Raw genomic sequence first — 9,713 nt, 5'->3', positions numbered from 1 at the left:
TTACGTAGTTATTACTTCGTACTATTCGTCCGGTACGTATTACTTTATTTACGTCTGTCGGTAAGTAAACTAAAACTAAAACTAACTAGTGTGTGTGTGTGTGTGTGTGTGTGTGTGTGTGTGTGTGTGTGTGTGTGCGTGTGTGTGTGTGTGTGTGTATCTGATATGCAGTTTCTGGCAGATTGCATAGGCATGTGTACACACACATTTATTATATATATATATATATATATATATATATAAATGTATGTGTATGTATATACATATATGTAAACAAGCATTGCTGGTCGGCATTCAATCGTGGATTGAGAGCGGCGCGGCATGCGGCATTAATTCCGAGGAGAAGAAGATACGTTACCGGACGCGTCCGATTTCGGACGGGATCTAAATCCCCGGTGGAGAAAACCAGCCCACACTAAAATCGTCAATCAATGTCTCGCTCTCCCGCCGCGTCCCCGCCGCGTTCAAACCTTTGCGCCCGCCACCTCCTCCCCCTCCCCCTCGCTGGAGGTAGCTCGTTGATCGCTCGTCGTCGCTGGGGCACACACAGCCAAAGGGTTGCCAATTATTATTCGCGGTACACTTCGCACCGTTTTGTTGTTCATCGGCAACGCCGTTTATTATTCATCGTTCATCATATTGCGGTGCCCGTTACAACGCGCAGTTACAACATGACGACGGGCAGAATACGCCGGGCCGCGTTGTTTCGCATAGCGTTACACCGTTACGCCGACGTTACGAATGGCACAGAGGGCGAAAGCGCGTGCTCTCGTGCTTGCACGCTCGCCTGCTCGTTCACCGCGCTCCCGCGTGTGTACACGCGCGTGTGCGCGTGTCGGTACACCGCGTGTACGCTCGTCAAAATACAAAGTGAACACGAGTCCGCCATGGGGACGTTTATTGTGCACTCGTACGTTGTTTTATCGGCGTTACATTACGCGATAGTTTTCAGTACTCGTCCCCCTCCCACACTTCTTTTAATAATGCGCATTACGATAATATCCCTTTGTGATTCGAGTTAGGCGGGTGGGGGTGGCAAAAACGAATACCTCCACCGCGGTTTCGATATTTATATATGTTCGATGTCGAACTCGCGAGACGAACGAGTGTAAAATTCGACAACCATGTTGGTTTTTACTCGGATTCGAATGATAATCATTTTGTAATTAAACTCGGCGTTCGAGCTATCGAATGCTGGCTGATACAGAATGCAACTTAATCCGCACCGGTACTACTAAAGATATCGACTAAAGATATCTATTGCATTTATTACATTCCGATTACGTGCGTCACTAAACAGAGAAGTTAATTATAAATCGGCAGATCGCGAACATTTACGCGCGCGTGAATTTTAATTAAAATGAAGAAGCGCAAATATTTGCGGAATCTACCCTCCTTTTTTTTTGCGCACGCGAGACGTTTCCACATACTAATTTTAACAAGATTAAGGGTGTCGCACGAACAAATTTCAACAAATGTCAACGTTTGCATTATTTGTTTTGAGCACAAAATATTTTTGATATGTTAATTTCGCTACTGTGCTGTGTAATGTCGAAGAACATCTGCAACATTCATATTCTGTGCACATGAGAAATGTATATGTAATCGATTTAAAGTGCTGACTAGTTTCGTATAAAAAATTAACAGTAAATCGTCGTCTACAGAGAATAAAGATAGAGAATAAAGATATGATATTATGAAAAAATTTAACGGATATCTAGAGATAGATGTATATAATGAGATACGCATAAATAAATTAAAAATATTTCGCACACGTTTCTCAAGTATCGTTCATTGCTCGAATACATTCATAATTCGTGCGTGCGTATATTTCAGCTAGAAATTTGACTATATATAAAATTATTTATGATATTGATAATTTCGTTCATTTTTGTTTTTAAATTCGAGAGTTCATACAATTGTTATGAAATTATTTTAATAATCATATCTATAAAATTTTGGAATCATATAACAATTTTATATTATAATTTCAAGGAATGTTACACTTACGACTAATATCGTCCACGCATTACTTTAAGTTGTAATTATATGCGCTCGTAAATGCAAAGTGCGAGTGTTATAAGGACTCGTAATTCAAAGAATGCATGACGCTCAAATTTAGAGCCAGTCCCGCCCAGTAAATTTCGGAGCGCGCGGAATAATGAGGACGAATGTCGCCAGCATAACTGAAAAGAGAACAAAATCTTGGACGACCAAACTTTGGTATTAATAGAGGAAATCCGGAATGCGTCCGACACTGAGGATATATCTCTGTACCCCTCCTTGCTCTCTCGTTCCAGTGGTGTAATTTTAAATTGCCGCAAAATTTATGGAAACCCACTTCCACACGTTCCTCTCGCGTTCTCTCTTTCGCTCTGTGATTACTCTAAGTTCATAAAATAATAAGCAACGTAAAACTTTCGCTTTTCAGGATGTCGTTCGCGAAGTGCACTATGCGAAAAACGCGTTTGAAAATTTCAGGCATTATGGAATACAACAGGACATGAAATATAACATGATATGGAATACTTTGTATTCGAAAGCGTACTGCGTACTAAAGAGTAGTTTTTTCGCAATTTTGTGTGTAAAATTTTTAAACAACATTGTTGAATATACTACGATATAATTTCAATTATTCCTTTTCTTGCTTCCTTTTTCCCCGTATATTATTAATTCTAATAATGATAGTTATAATTATTCTCTTGCATAAATCGTAGAAAAATTACATCTTGTATACTTTAAATGTAAATTCGTCTTTACTCTTCCGATTTTTTACGCATCAGGCGACTTTAAAAAATGTCTCGAGCCGTATTTGGCAAACAAAGTAATTTAACAGGAATTAACATAAATCACTCAAGTTTCGTTCGTGGTTGTTCACTCACTTGCGCGTTCGTCCGTTGGCTCGACAGTTCGCCATCCCTCAACCAACCCCGACCGCTACACATCAGTGTTACCCTCATCCGATTCGAGGCAATGACCGATTACAACGTCCTGACAGAAATTTTCAATTTTCGAACTTTCAGCCATGGGCTCTCGTACTTGTTCGAATAATTTCCAATCGACTGATTCCTTCCGCAATATCTTCGTCTTCCGTTTCGCGTCAACATTGACGAGTTTACAATTTTTTGACGTGGGCCTACGACACATTGTAAATGCTCGATCTGTCAACTGCCAATGAAGGAAATCAAGTATAATAACGAGGTCAGGCATGTGGAAGGAAAATTTACATACTTAAATTGTTCTCTGTATAATGGATATATTATATAATAATTTGTAAAATATTGTCTCCTTTCTGGTAAACTAATATTTTTATAATAAATCCTCAAATATTCGATTTTCTTAAAGATAAACATTTTTAACGCCAAAATTGAATGATGCCATTATATATCATTATTCCTTCTTTCAATTTTCTTTCTTTAAACTTTTGATTTTTTTAATTATTTTAATTTGTAAAGATATATTTGCTTTCTCGCAGAGATACAAAGAATGTATGTGATAAATAATTATTAAAAATAAAGATTTTAATACAAAAAGATTTGATGGAATTCATGGAAATATCAAGAAAAGATGAGAAAAATGAGAAAAGAGGTACTAAAGATTTGAGGTTGGCGAGGGTGCTTGCAATTTATTTTTTTACCCGCACTCACATCTCCGGGGAAAGCGACGGGCATGCGGGCGTCATTAACGCCAACCTTAACCGCTCTCCGCATGTGTCTCACGCTCTCTTCGAGCTTTATTAACCATTTGCGGCGAGCTGACCTCTCGCTGTCCAATAACTATGAGACCAGCAAGTCGTTTCTTTTTATTGTCACGGATAAGACCAGGTAGCACCTTCATTTGCAATGATGCGCGCGTATGCCGATCGGATTTACGGCACCCAAGATGCACTTCGTTCGCGATCTCGATACCGCGATAAATGTCACCTTATTGCCGTTCAGAGCTTTATCCACAATTTTCACGATGGTGTGAGAACGTTAGCTTATTGAGCAAAGGACCATTGTGACACTCGTTTCGTTTTTGCGCAGGTCGTTTTGTGCAATAAAACGTAATAAAACTTGAACGATTATCTTCGTAACGGCTAGATTCTATATTTCGAAGACGGTTGAACTTCCGTAGATAATCTTGTTTCCAGGACCGGTTGGAAGAAAAGGCGATCGCGAAAAAAACGAAACAAGTTTTTCTTCCGTGGACCCCTATGAGATTTACGAGTATAGTCTGAGATGAATTATATATTCTTTAGTATGCAGATAACGCATCATTCGAGTGATGTAGAATGCGAGGTTGCTTACACGCACGAAATACAACTTAAATTCTTCCATAAAATTTTATTGAAAACCGTAATGAATAAAGAATGTTGGAATGTGTATAATTGCAAACTATGATTTTGAAACAATATCTTTATAATACTCGTATTATTAAATATTTCATTCAGATTAAATTCAGATTAAGCATACTTGTTAACGTGTATTCCTTTCGTAAACATGGTTGAATAAAGAATTCAACATACGTAATTTTATGAAATAAAATAGAGTCGAATTGATGTAACATTAATGTATCATTTTTTTTTAGAAAAACATAATTGTTACAACAATTTCAAGCTGGCGATTTTTAGAGGATTAGATTTTTCTGTCTAGTATAAACGAGCAATCATCTGTCGCGGAACGAGTTTTGAAATCCTGGACCACCGCGGACTCGTTTCTTTATAAAGAAATAGGAACATCATATCTCGCTTAGGGAAAGAACTTGTTTTTTCGCGAGAACGCAGTGCTGGACCGCAAGGGATGCCATTTTTCGCGGGGATGCATTATAATAGTAACTCAGCCAGCTCCCCAATGGACGAACAGACGATCCCGTTTTTTGGAAGGAACCAGATGAACCGGTGGGGACCCCACCTGGATCCGGAGGACCCCCAGCCGTTATTCAGGTTTTCACGTTTGCTACGAAGTGCCTTTGATATTTAGATCCGGCGGCGATTCACGCGATCGTAAAGATCGCGAATCACCTTTGATGTTTTTGAGCTCTCAGTGTCGTTGTAGTTGCGCTGTGAAAGAGACGAAACGCGGACAGTTTTGTTCGTTGAAAAAGAGTGTTGACTCTATATCTACGGACTTTCGGCAGACAAAAAGTTCTTCTGATCAACTGATGATGAACAAGAGATAGACTACGTGTGTTGCAATCTTCCGTTTCAATTTTATGTTTCACGGGATGAGTGCAGACATTTGTGACGGGGAGTTACATTGGATAGTTTTATATTGGCATAAGATTGGCATAAGATTGGGTTTGTAGTAAAAGAATTTAGAATTGTAAAATTTTATTTGTTATGTATAATTTTATTTAACTATTACCTTGTCTAATATAATTATTTTCTATTGAAATATGAGATTATAATTGATCATAAAAATGATCGATAAAAATAACGAAATTCATCTAAATTATCTTTGATTAGAATTATTATATATTCTTTTTATTTGCGTTTATAATTATCTAATAAATAAAAGATAATAAAAATTATCTAATAAATCAAATACGATATATATATATTTGCATGGCAAATGTTTTTTTTTAAGTTTGTACTTTTTAATTAGCTATATACCAATTTATTATATTCTAGATGCAAAGTTGAATATTTTATTCAATAGATGTATTACTTTCAGTAAACATGTTATTTATTTATTTATTGTCTTTAGAATAATTATTTTGTTCTTCTTTGATTTGATTTGATTCTGATAGCTTCCAATTGACACATCCTAGCAGCAAAAAAGGTGAAAATAGCAATACATGAGTAAAGCGCTTAAAAAGAAAGGAAGATCGGTGTGCTAATAAATCGGTAAATCGCGAGTTAATTCCGTTACGTCAGGGTGATTCTGAGCGATTCGTTCGAATAAAAAAGGAGCAGGCTCGCGCGCAGGCCAGATGCAGGAAAAAGGAAGAAAAGTGGATGCTGCCGGGACGCCGGCGAGAGCGGCTTTAAAGTGATCTCGACGAGTGAGAAAAAAAGAACGCATTGCGGGATGATGGAACGGTAAAATAAAAAGAGAAAAGATCGAAGAATTCGAAACCTCGAAGCAGCCTAAAGAGCTTAAATTCGAATGTTATGTCATATTATATTTCTTTTTTTTGTTATTTATTATTATATACTCTATATAGAACTTCACTGTGCCAATGTTTACATTGTATGCGGATATTTTTAACATATGTAAAACGTCCAGATAAGATCTGTCTCTAAAAAATCAAAGTTCTCTCTTTGCAACATACTTAAAAAGATAGTGACTGTTCCGGGAATTAGTTTACAAATTATCTCATCTGTGGTTATAAATATATCATCGGAAAAATAAATCTGTATCTTCGTTCACTTTGTGCGAATTGCGGTGGAACGATGTTTTTTTTTTTAAAAAAAGCGTTGCTAATCCCGAAACTGCTGATCTGACGATCAAACAGTATCGGTTGCCGATGCTCGCACGGCGCATTTTGAAAATGTAAAAGCAAACTCAAAAGCCGGTCGGCGCTATGGCGCGAATTGCAACTAAACTAAACCGCGTTTCGTCCACCTCCCCAGTTCACCCCATACCCTTCGTTCCCGATTCTCTCTATTGAGCCTTCATCTCTTTCTCTGTCTCTCTCTTTCTCTCTTTCTCTCTCTCTCTCTCTCTCTCTCCTGTTTCCGCAAACCTATATATACTGTGCTCTCTCTCTTTTCACCCCCGACTTTCCCGCGGGAGAGCGGTTAAAACAAATGAGCGGGCAGTGCCGGCCTTAAATTAGCGCCGGCAGGGGTGGTTTTCACTTCTACCCTTAAATTAGGACTAAGCCTCGTGCCTCCAAGTTTCACGGTTTTGATCGGATGAGTTACCGTCGTTGAAAGTTACAGCGACGGGGATTAACGTCCGCCTTACTCGCGTTGAGAAATACCAAGCTGTTACATCGCGTCGGAGCATTCGGAGAAAAAAAATGCGTATCTATTCTTGCGCAGTATGTTGAATATTGTTCCATGCACGGTATTGCAAGGTTTTTCGTAGATTGTGAGATAATGTGAATGTCTCGAGAAAAAGCGGAAACAACATCGAGCAAAAATGCAACCATTGATTTTTACGAATATCCAGGAAAAAAGCATGAATATGAATAAGAAAAAAAAACAGAAAAATAAAATGATAAGCTGTATAATAGAAAATGACAAGAAAAACTTTATTTCTTTTGCAGGACTCTTAAAAGTCTACTTTCTGTTCTTATAATACTCGCATTTTTGTTCGCTTTAATAAATCATAAATTTAATGCAAATAAAAACACATAAAAATCATTGCTACAAGCAAGGATACCTAGAAAAGAAAGATTCATGTCGTGAACGAATGTGTCAATATCTCGAGAAATTCTATCACGCTGCAATTCGTCGCTGTACGCCCGATTTCGCGCGGTCGCGGATCTAATTGGCTAACCTCCTCTTCCCTATTCCGTGTTGAAACGTGGCATGCCGTATCCGTAGAGGAAAGATACCCCCTCTGACATCGAGACCAATCAACGGCGCAGTACGAACGAATGGAGACAGGAAGTCGGAAAAAGAGCGAGGGAAAGTTAGGCGAGTCAAGTGGGTGGTGGCAACGGCGGGTGCTGAAATCAGTCGCAGAACCGCGCTTGGAATGGAATCGCATTTAATCCAATAGCGGTCCTTAATAATCGAATAAAGCTAGGTCCGAGAAATCGCGTCTAAGCAGACTCCGGGATGGGTTACCCATCCCAGAAAAGAGGAGGGGGCGGAGGTGGGTGGCTTGACGAAGGTGGGTAGTCGATGCGAGAGAAGGTGGCGGTGGCATAGGAAATTCAGCCACCCTCTCCCCCTTTTCCAGGAGCTCCCTTGGTGTACGTCGCGCGACTCGGTCGCGGCCATGTTGCCAGAATTGCCACCACCTACCCCCTTTCTCCCTCTTAATATCCCACCGCCTAGTCATCTAGTCCTGCCGGGTCCGCTATGTAAATGTGAACCAACCCGACCCTCCCTCCTCGCCGACCCCCCATATACCTCGCCCCTCTTCTATCCCTTCGGCTCACCGGGCTCGCCGCCACCCCCCGCGAACTGCCTCCAACTAGCAGCCCCTAAATCTAAGTCCGTCGGAGCGGTACACTCTGAGTAGAAAACACTATGTTCGATCCGTGGGTTCTTGATTGCAGACAGTGCTCCTTGAAGTTTATTTTTTTCATGGGATAGCTTTAAAAAAGTAGAAAGTTATTTTATTTACATTTTATTTGTGTACAGGAAATTGTTTTAAATTAAACATTTGAAAAATCTTGTAAAATTAATTAAAAAATAATCTAATTTTTTTTTAATCGTTGGATATGTATTTCCTATATTTTTTCAACTTTTGCTTCTTTTAACGAAATCGAAAGTGAAAGTGATACAAGAGATCTCATTTAAATATGCAGCGACAAATGCACCGGTTAATACTATTCTTACGGATTATTCAAACAATGTAAAAATTTCAAGTGATTCTATAAATCGCGAATAATTAGTATTAAATCGAGGATTATTTAAGCAAGGGAGCTTCGTACAGCGGAGTAATGAAAGCATTACGTAACTCTGGCTCCTCGTATTTGCCTTCAGGCGGTGTCCGCTGAAATTCATCGCGAGAAACGACCTCACGTGCTCTCGCCGGATAATAGAAGAACTCCTTCCGCCGCGGCCTTAATTAATTGCTTTAAAATATCCCGTTTGACTTTTCCCAAGACTCCGCCGTACTCGTACGGCGGTACGATACGGTATTTCCGTAACGTACGTGTACTCCTATCGTCACCATACGTAATCACCGTTCGTTTCTCATCCGGAGCTCTCTTGCTGTAATTTTGTCGGGAAGGGTTGAGTCATTACGCCCAAAGAACTAACAGGAATTCCCAGATTGCTACGAGGTTGTGCTGCAAACCTCTAACCCTCCTCATCCTCTTTCCTCCTCGTCCTCCTCCACCTTCTCTTATCCTCCCGTTCTGGCTATCCTACCGGTATATACTACGGTCTATGGTATACGGAAGGGCGCCATTACCCCACGGGCAGCAAGTTCTAAGCGCGCTAAATAATGGCCGCTAGAAATTCAACGGGGGGTCGAAATGCCCGTATGGCGTTGCGAATACTATCACGGTTACTGTGGTCCTAAACATACGCGTGAGCTCGTGTATACGTGTGAATCCTCGCCGTTAGTGTCCACCCTCGACCTCGTCTACGTAGGAGTGAGTATTAATTTAGGCACGTAGTCCTTTCCCCGGCGAGCTAAGAAAAATGCCTGTACGTTGGGGAGCTGGCCCGTTAGAATTTAATCTCACGTCATAGGAGGGACGGCGGTGCTCATCGACGCGTGCGTGTAGACGCGGCCGAGCGTGTGGTGGTACGCGCGATGGTGATGGTCGACGAAGGTTGGAAGAGCCCGAGAATACATGACAGGAGGGAAAGGGGGACGTAAGAAAAATGCGCGGGGGAATAGGAAAGACTGAGGAGATGGATGGGGAGAACTCTCACGGGGAGGGTAAAACATGGTAGAGGGAGAAACGTTTCAAAATCGCTTATATCCTGTTCATCGTAATATTCTCGAGTAAAGGCACGTAGATATAAAGAGGGGGAAAGCAAGAGAGCGAGAGAGCAAGAGAGTAAAAGAGAGAGAGAGAGAGAGAGAGAGAGAGAGAGAGAGAGAGAGAGAGAGAGAGAGAGAGAGAGAGAGAGAGAGAGAGAGAGAGAGAGA

The sequence above is a fragment of the Atta cephalotes genome, assembly GCF_000143395.1.
Source record: "Atta cephalotes unplaced genomic scaffold scaffold00046, whole genome shotgun sequence".
NCBI lineage: Eukaryota > Metazoa > Arthropoda > Insecta > Hymenoptera > Formicidae > Atta > Atta cephalotes.
This window is presented reverse-complemented; position numbering follows the sequence as displayed.